The sequence below is a fragment of the Sapajus apella genome, unplaced genomic scaffold (assembly GCF_009761245.1).
Source record: "Sapajus apella isolate SASKATOON/1434 unplaced genomic scaffold, GSC_monkey_1.0 scaffold29, whole genome shotgun sequence".
In the NCBI taxonomy this organism is placed as follows: domain Eukaryota; kingdom Metazoa; phylum Chordata; class Mammalia; order Primates; family Cebidae; genus Sapajus; species Sapajus apella.
In genome coordinates this window covers 13,165,574-13,175,623 of record NW_022436969.1, presented here as the reverse complement: position 1 = coordinate 13,175,623, position 10,050 = coordinate 13,165,574, and positions in this window count along the sequence as shown.

Here is a 10,050-nt window from a genome sequence, read left to right as displayed (position 1 = left end):
CTCAGCAGTTTCTTATTACCCACCTTCTGAAGCCTGTTTCTGTCAATTCATCACACTCATTCTCCATCCAGCATTGTTCTCTTGCTGGTGAGGAGTTGTGATCCCTTGGAGGAAGAGAGGCATTCTGGTTTTGGGTGTTTTCATCCTTTTTACACTGGTTTCTTCCCATCTTTGTGGATTTAACTCCCTGTGGTCTTTTTAGTTGGTGACTTTTATATGGGGTCTCTGAGTGGACATCCCTTTTTGTTGATAATAAAGTTATTTATTTCTGTTTTTTAGTTTTCCTTCTAACAGTCTGGCCCCTCTACTATAGGACTGCTGGAGGTCCACTCTGGACCCTGCTTGCCTGGTGATCACCTGCAGCATCTGCAGAACAGTAAGGGTCCCTGCCAGTTTCTTCTTCTATTATCTTTGTTCCAGAAGTATACCCACCAGATGTCAGCCTGAGCTTTCCTTTGTGAGGTGTCTCTTTGGATATATGGGGGTCAAGGAGATGCTTGAGGAGACAGTCTGTCCTTTATAGGAGCTCAAGCGCTGAGCTGTGAGCTCCATTGTTCCATTCAGAGCTGCTGGGAAGGTGCATTTAAATCTGCTGCAATGGAACTCATAACAGGCTTTTTTTTTTCCCCAGGTGATCTGTCCTGGGAAGGTGAAGCTTTATTTATAAGTTCTTGTCATTCTGCTGCCTTTTTTCAGAGATGCCCTGCCCAGCGAGAGTGTAGCCTAGTCACAGTCTGCCAGCAGAGGCATTGCTGAGCTGCTGTGAGCTCTGCCCAGCTGCTGTGTGAACTTCCTTGCTGTTTTGTTTATAGAGGTATAGTTAGAACTGCCTCGGTAGTGGCGGTCTGCCTCGGTAGTGGCGGTCTGCCTCGGTAGTGGCGGTCTGCCTCGGTAGTGGCGGTCTGCCTCGGTAGTGGCGGTCTGCCTCGGTTGTGGCGGTCTGCCTCGGTTGTGGCGGTCTGCCTCGGTTGTGGCAGACCATTCTGGGTCCAGCTGTGGCAGACCATTCTGGGTCCAGCTGTGCTTGCTGTGAAACTCTCAATCCAGTGTTTCAGATTGCTGGTCTTTGTGTGGGTGGGACCCACGGAGCCAGATCACCTGGCTCCCTGTTTCAGTCCCCTTTTTTTCAGTTGAGTGTGTGACTCTGTCTCCCAGGTGTTCCAGGCACCTGTTGAAACGGCACCCAGATTTTTGTGAGTTTTAGTACAGAGACCTGCTGCGCCAGCTGAAACAGCTATGCTGGAGACTGGTGGTGCTTTTCCACCTGGGAATCTCCCGATCTGTAGGCAGTAAAATTTCCTTTGGAAATGTGGCGTTCACTCACCCTATGCGTTCTCACTGGGAACTGCACTCCAGAGCTGTTCCTATTTGGCCATCTTGTATCTGGGTCAAAACTACAGAATTTCATCTATTTTGCTCATAGTTTTGCATGCTGATTAATGAAAAATCATTTGCATGACATTCAAATTAAAGCTTTTAAATATGTGTATTTGTGGGATCTCTCTTTCCCTCTCTCTCTCCGTATATATATATATATATATATAAAATCACATTAAACAAGGCATCAAAAATGATAGGAAATTTGGTCTGTAATTAAACCACAGGAAAAAAATGGAGAAATTTGATGTTTTAAGATGAGACATAAAATGATATTTTGAATTCAGACAATGAGCATTCTCATCAAAGAGGATTATTTTATCACTTTTTATAAACGTTGTTATTTTTTGGTTCACTTGGATAATTAAATGCAATTGATATCTTTAGTTAAATACTGAATATATTGTAAAAGAATATTCAAGATGTTCTGAGTCATTTACAGAAATTGTTGTACCCTGTAAAACCAATAATTAACGGCAAGTTAAAATCAAGGAAAGCAGCTACTAATAATTTTACCATTAATATAAGATGATATTATGTTATGCATGAGTCAGATAATATTTTATTAAAAATGAATAAAGACTATGAATAGTTTAGAGACGGCAAGTAGCCAACCTGCCGTTTTCAAAATGCTCACTTATGACTGTTTCCAGACAACACAAATTGATCATAGCACCCTTTTATGGGACCTGAGCTGAGCCTCATATTTCTTTCCACAACTCAAGGCATCATTACCAATCAACTGGATTTGACACTTGAGATGAAATTTCTTTATCATCTCTGAGACAGACAATCCCTTTTCTCAGAAAAGGGAATTGAAAGAGGGATTATGTGACTTGGCTCAAATCACATCACAGCTCTGTGATACATCCCAGATTGGTATCTGTTTATTTTTATTATTACTATTTTTATAGTATTTGATTCTTTAGGGGGTTTAGTATAGATTCTACATATAGTATCCATTCAACAAATATTTTTAAATGACAGGCTCAACCCTAAGCATAAGTTTCTCATTTCATTATAAAGTTAATGAAGCACATTAACTATTATGGAACTCAATAGATGGTATTTCTCTTATACACTTTTGGCTGAGTGCAGATTCTGAGACACTGGTGCTTAAGGAAAAAAGGAGCACTTGAGTAATGAAAAGAGTGCTTACTTTTACTTTTAGAGAAAGTGAAGCTGTGTAAATTTAGAGAGGTTTTCTGTGAATTCAAGAATATGCAAAATGGTAAGCCAAGATCATAACATTTTAATTCATTTATTCAATTGTGGCGTTATGAAAAAAAAGTAGGTAACAGCTTCTGTTGAATAGAAATACAATAGAAGGAAGGGAACAGCTTGGGTAAAAGGTATTAAGTTATAGTGTCGATCTATATTTGCTGAATGGATAAAGTATTGATGAGGGCATGCAAAATCAGCTAAAATTAAAGCTGGGTTGGGATTAGTTTGGGATATTTGTGTTTTGGAGTAGAATTTTGGCTCTAAAATGATTGTCTTCTCAAAGAGCCAACAACTTACATTAAATGTTCATTGCAGCTCACACTGATGCATTTTAATGTCTGACAAGCCAGTTGTTCTCTTGCCTTGTTGCCCTGGCTAGAACCTTCAGTACAATGTTGAATAGAGCTGGTAAGCTTGAACATGCTTGTCTTGTTTCTGATACTGGAGGAAAAGCATCAAATCTTCCACCACTAACTACTATAAGTTAGCTACAGGTTTTTGTAGATGCCACTTTGATAAACCTCAACCTGATGGTTGAGGAAGTTCTTATCTATTACTAGTTTGTTGAATGTTCTTACCATGAAATGATGTTGAATTTTGCCAAATGCTTTTTCTTAATCTATTAACATGATCATCTACTTTTTGTTTTTTATTCTATAGATATGAAGTGCTTTTTCAGACATTAAACCAGCTTTGCAGCATTTGGTTATGATGTATAATTCTTTTGATATATTGCTAGATTTTGTTTGCTAATATTTTGTTGGTTTTTGTATCCATATTTATAGTTTTCTTTTTGTGTAATGTTTTAGTCTAGTTTTGGTATGAGGGCAATGCTGGCCTCATTAAATGAACTGAGAAGTGTTTTCTCCACTTCCATTTTGTTTTGAAATGTTTGATAAGAATTGGTATTAATTGTTCTTTAAGTGTTTGATAGAATACAGCAGTGAAGCCATGTAGGCCTAAGGCTTTCCTTTGTGGGAAGCTTTTGTGCTATTCAATCTATTCTCGTTATGTCCATTCAGATTGTCTATTTCTTCTTGAGTCTTTTTAACTAGTTTGTCTCTTTCTTCATTTCATCTAATTTAACTAATTTATTGGTATACAATTTTTAGTAGTACTTTTATAGTCTTTTATTTCTATAGGTTCATTAGTAATGTCCCCTCTTTCATCTATGATTCTAGTAATTTGGTGCTTCTCCTTTGTATTGTTGTCAATGTATTAATAATAGCTAATGCTTTGTCACTTTGGTTGATTTTTGTCAAAGAGCCAACTTTTGGTTTCATTAGTTTTTGTTTTATTTTTCTATTCTCTATTTCTTTAACTATAATAATTATTTAGTTTATTTTGCTTGCTTTGGGCTTAGTTTGCTCTTCTTTTTCCAGGAACTTAAGGTGAAAGTTTAAGTGATTTGATATCCTCTTTCTTAATATAGGCATTTACAGCTACATATTTTCCTCTAAGCATTGCTTTAGCTGCATCTCACACATTTTGATATGTTGTATCTTCATTTTGATTAATCTCAAAATATTTTTGACTTTGCATTTTATTCCTTTTTCAACCTATTGATTATTTAGGCATGTGTTGTTTAATTTTCACATATTTGTGAGTTTCTCAAAATTTTTCCTGTTATTGATTTCTAATTTCATTCCATGGTGGTCAAATAATACACTTTGTATTATTTTTGTTTTAAATTTACTGCAGTTGGTTTTATGGCTGAACATGTGCTCTCTCCTGAAGAATGTTTTATGTGTACTTGGGAAGAATAGATATTCTGTTGTGGTTGGATGGAATGTTCTATAAATATCCTGTGGGTCTAGTGGTTAATAGTGTTATAAAAGTCTTCTATTCAAATGTTATTCTTCTGTCTAGTTTTATCCATTATTCAAAGTGGGATATTAAAGTCTGCAACTATTGTTGTTCATATCTCTCTCTGTTTCTATTAGTCTGTTTTATGTATTTTGGTATTCTGCTATTATGTGCATATAGCTATAATTGTATCTACCTGTTTGTCCCTTTTATGTTTTTAAACTGTTACTTTTATTTCTAGCTTTTTTTTGGTTTTAAGATGTATTTTATATAATAGTGGTGTAGCACTCCAGTGTTCTTATGATTGTAGTTTGCATGACATAACCATTTCTATCCTTTTACTTTCAATTTATTGGCACATTTAAGTCTAAAGTATGTCTGCAGTAGATAGCATGTAGTTAAATTATGTTATGCAGTCTAACAATCTTTGCCTTTTGATTGGATTCTGTAATCCATTCACATTTAATGTTTTCATTGATATAGTTGTATTAATGTCTGTGATGAGTAAGAGGTACCTGGTAGGTATCCTTTGAGAAAAGCTCAAGTAAGTGAGAAGTGTAAGTGATGTGGACCTTTGCCTTTATCTCATCCAAGTGACTTACATATATATCTAACATATGGTGAACCCTTGAGTACTTAGGATTAGGAAAGGGGAGAAGAGAGGTCAACAGAACAAGGCACCAGCCACTTAGTGCAGTTACTCTAAGCCCAGTACTTACTGCATGAACTTGAGTAAGTCACTGTTCTTTTTGAGCTACAACTTCTTTATCTCTAAAGTAGATGTAGCATTACCTACTTTACAGGGTTGCTGTGAAAATTAAGTGCCCTGGTGTGTACAATGGCACCTGGAACTTGGCCTGGCTTGTGGTGCATACTCTCCACCATTCTTTTTTCAGTGTTCTCCTTTGTGGAGGGATTTGAGACTGTAGAATTGAATAGACATTTAAGAAGTTTTGTGAGTGATCCAGTACCAACTTTAAGCACATATAGATAGCAACTCTCTATAACCATGCACATTACGCTCTTGTGTATCTTTATAAAAGAAAAATTCTACCATGTGTCACTTCTAATAAATAGTGTGCAAGCCAAAGGGCCTATTTGAAGAAAACCAGTGAGGATGCAGAACTTTGTTTAAATAAAACAAGATTCTAGATGACTAGAAGGTGAAAACTACACTAATAGTTCCAAAGTTCATGATAAATGAATTAGGAAAGTAATCAAAAAGACTTAGCAAAGCAATGCAGTCATTCTTCATCTTAATGAATCTCTTAAAGTGTAAATAAAAGGAGAAAGATGAAAGTAATTATTGCCTGTGTACCTAGTTGTTGGAGCTGCTGGTATCTCCAAGGAATACAGCTCATAAAGCTGAGGCTTTAGGTGAATGTACATATATATCATGTAGCTGCCTTAGCGCTGGGGAATGATATATCATGTTTACATAGTGGACATATAAATACTTAGTTTAATGAACATGTTACGTAGAATTCCATCCTTTTGTCAGGACTGCTGAATTTGTAGAGTGAGTTTCTTGGGTGTTAGGAGGTCTAGAGAGAACATGGCAGTAACCATCAGATGCTTGAGTTAGCTCTCATTTTAGCAATCCTTGCTGGATAGATAAGACTTTAAATTTCCCTGCCTGCCATTGAACAGCGAAAAAGTCAGAAGACAAATGAAAAAGAAAACATTTTTGGCAAGCATTTCACGAAAGGAAGAGGAATGATCCACAATATTATTATTGCTATGAGAAATGTAATAAATGTTGTTTCTGACTATTGTGTCAGAGGGTGGGTTTGCTGGAGCAGATTTTATGAGTCAACCCAATAAAATACTTTGAGTTGGGAAATTCCTGTTCATTTTAATGATGAATAAGGAATATGCAGATTAGCGTGGTCATTTGGACTGACAACAATTAAGTCATCTTGGCCAGTAAGTTGTATAATAACTCTAATTATATAATGATCACATTACTTGACATGGTGGCTGAGGATCAGAGCAGGAGGAGACCATACAACACTTAGGGGCTGGTTGCAGTAAAGTTCTGCATAAAAGATAATGTTTCCAGGATGAAGTAAGACACCAGTCAGCAGTTGAAAGCTCTGGAACAGAGAGAAGATCTATTAAGGGCAGATTGCTGGGGCCCAAGTCAAACAGAATTCTAGTTCCAGCCCACTTTTTAGTGTGGGCATATCCAGGTGTGTTGAGGATATTGGAGTGCTGGCTGTAGCTGTTTTGGGATCCCAGGTTCCAGACACTTGACTAATTTCTCTCCTCACCTTCTGGAGAAGGCAAGGTGCTAAATATCCAACAGATTTGGTTAGAATTGACACAAAGATTAAATGTAGCTACTTTTTTCCAGCTGAAGCTCTTTAGGGCCTGATACTGAGCAGGGCTGAGCAAGGCTGAGATTGACATACTCTTTGTGTAAGTGTAGTAGAAATGACAGATGTGTGGCCCAAGGCTGCCTTTTGGCTTGCAGATACAACTGATATTTACAGAGCCTTTTGTTGTCTGCCATTAGGTTATATCTAGACAGAAAAATATGCCCAAAGAACAGTCAATCCAAAACTTCAGACATTTTCATAGCAGAATTGAATCAACTATAATCAAATGGATATATTATGTCTAAACCAATCCTAAAATGACCTTCCTCTAAAAATAAAGAACGGTTCTGAAAAAGGTCAATTCTGTTGTACTGTGTGGTCAAGGTCTAAACTATTTGCCTCTTAAAATCTTTGTTCTAAAAGAATAATGTTACAGGGATGGTCACTAAAAAAATCCTGCCTCTTCCTGTTGCTTCTGTGAGTCAGAATTATTATACTGTGGTAACATGGAGCACATGACAGCAAAAGGTTGCCTCATGATTTCTAGGAAACTTTCTAGACCACATTCTCTTTAGTCCTCCGGTCCATGGTGAAAGCTACACCTAGTTTGTTAATCACCAGGAAAACCATGTTCTCTCTTTAAATTCTTTAAAGGTATAACAATGAAAAAAGTGTGAACTATGTTTAATTTTGTTTGCTGATATTTAATAAATGAGTTAATATGTGTAATCTTTTCCCAGGTTTGCCAAACATTCAGAAAATTTGAACAGTTACGATTGCCTCACTGGGAGAGATTTATATAAAAAAATTCTATTTTTTTCCCAAAATTAAAATGATGATAGCATATTAAAGGGAAATATACTACCCATTGTGGGTGTCTGAACTCTAGGGATTACAATTTTGGCCAAGATTGTTGGATTTCTAATTACACATAGTTTTGGTATTATATTCTATTTTAGTGGTGAGATCTTTATGATAAGGGGCAGGAGAAAGAAAGAGATTATGAATATAGTTTATTTAACAACATGTTTTTTTTAAAAATATTTGTTATACTTTAAGTTCTGGGGTACATGTGCAGAACATGTAGGTTTATTACATAGGCATACAAGTGCCATGGTGGTTTGCTGCATCCATCACCTCGTCATCTACATGAGATATTTCTCCTAACGCTATCCCTCCCCAATTCGCCCACCCCCTGCCATCCATCCCCCTAGCCCCCCACTGCCCACAGGCCCCAGTGTGTAATGTTCCCCATTACCTGTTCCCCTCTCTGTGTCCATGTGTTCTCACTGTTCACCCACTTATGAATGAGAATGTGGTGTTTGGTTTTCTGTTTCTTGTATCAGTTTGCTGAGAATGATGGTTCCAGATTCATCCGTGTCCCTGGAAAGGACATGAACTCACCCTTTTTTATGGCTGTGTAGTATTCCATGGTGTATATGTGCCATATTTTCTTTATCCAGCCTATCAGTAATGGGCATTTGGGTTGGTTCCAAGTCTTTGCTATTGTGAACAGTGTTGCAATAAACATACATGTGCATGTGTCTTCATAATAGAATGATTTATAATACTTTGGGTATGTACCTAGTAATAGGATTGCTGGGTCAAATGGTATTTCTATTTCTAGATCCTTGAGGAATTGCCACACTGTCTTCCACAATGGTTGAACTAATTTACACTCCCACCAACAGTGTGAAAGTGTTCCTATTTCTCCACATCCTCTTCAGCATCTATTGTCTCCAGATTTTTTTAATGATTGCCATTCTAACTGGCATGAGATGGTATGTCAATGCTCGTTAGATTTGCATTTCTCTAATGACCGGTGATGATGAGCTTCTTTTCATATGTACATTGGCTGCATAAATGTGTCTCTTGAGAAGCATCTGTTCATATCTTTTGCCCACATTTTGATGGAGTTGTTTGTTTTTTTTCTTGTAAATTTAAGTTCTTTGTAGATTCTGGATATTAGCCCTTTGTCAGATAGGTAGATCACATTTTTTCCCCCCAATCTGTTGGCTGCCAGTTCACTCTAATGATAGTTTCTTTTGCTGTGAAGAAGCTCTTTAGTTTAATTAGATCCCATTTGTCTATTTTGGCTTTTATTGCCATTGCTTTTGGTGTTTAGTCATGAAGTCCTTGCCCATGCCTATGTCCTGAATGATATTACCTAGGTTTTCTTCTAGGGTTTTTATGGTGTTAGGTCATATATGTTTAAATCTTTAATCCATCTGGAGTTAATTTTTGTATAAGGTATAAGGAAGGGATCCAGTTTCAACTTTCTGCATATGGATAACCAGTTTTCCCAACACCATTTATTAAATAAAGAATCCTTTCCCCGTTGCTTGTTTTTGTCAGGTTTGTTAAAGATCAGATGGATGTAGATGTGTGGTGTTATTTTCGAGGTCTCTCTTCTGTTCTATTGGTCTATATCTCTGTTTTGGTACCAGTACCGTGCTGTTTTTGTTAATGTAGCCTTGTAGTATAGTTTGAAGTCAGCTAGTATGATATTTCCAGCTTTGTTTTCTTTTTGCTTAGTATTGTCTTGGCTACGTGGGCTGTTTTTTTGGTTCCATATGAAGTTTAAAGTGTTTTTTTCCAATTCTGTGAAGAAAGTCAATGGTAGCTTGATGGGGATAGCATTGAATCTATAAATTACTTTGGACAGTATGGCCATTTTCATGATATATATTCTTAACTATGAGTATGGAATGCTTTTCCATCTGTTTGTGTCCTTTCTTATTTCCTTGAGCAAGCTCTCCTTGAAGAGGTCCTTCACATCCCTTGTTGATTGTATTTCTAGATATTTTATTCTCTTTATAGCAATTGTGAATTGGGAGTTTGCTAAAGATTTGGCTCTCTGTTATTGGTGTATAGGAATGCTTGCTGAAGTTGCTTATCAGCTTAAAGAGATTTTGGGCTGAGATGATAGGGTCTTCTAAATGTACTTTCATGTCATCTGCAAATAGAGACAATTTGATTTCCTCTTTTCCTAATTGAATATGCTTTATTTCTTTTTCTTGCCTAATTTCCCTGGCCAGAACTTCCAACACTACATTGAATATGAGTGATGAGAAAGGACATCCTTGTCTCGTGCCAGTTTTCAAAGGGAATGCTTCCAGTTTTTGCCCATTTAGTATGATACTGGCTGTGGGTTTGTCATAAATAGCTCTTATTATTTTGAGATACATTCCATCGATACCTAGTTTATTGAGAGTTTTTAGCATAAAGGGCTGTTGAATTTTGTCAAAGGCCTTCTCTGCATCTATTGAGATAACATGTGTTTTTTATTTTTGGTTCTGTGTATGTGATGGATTATGTTTAT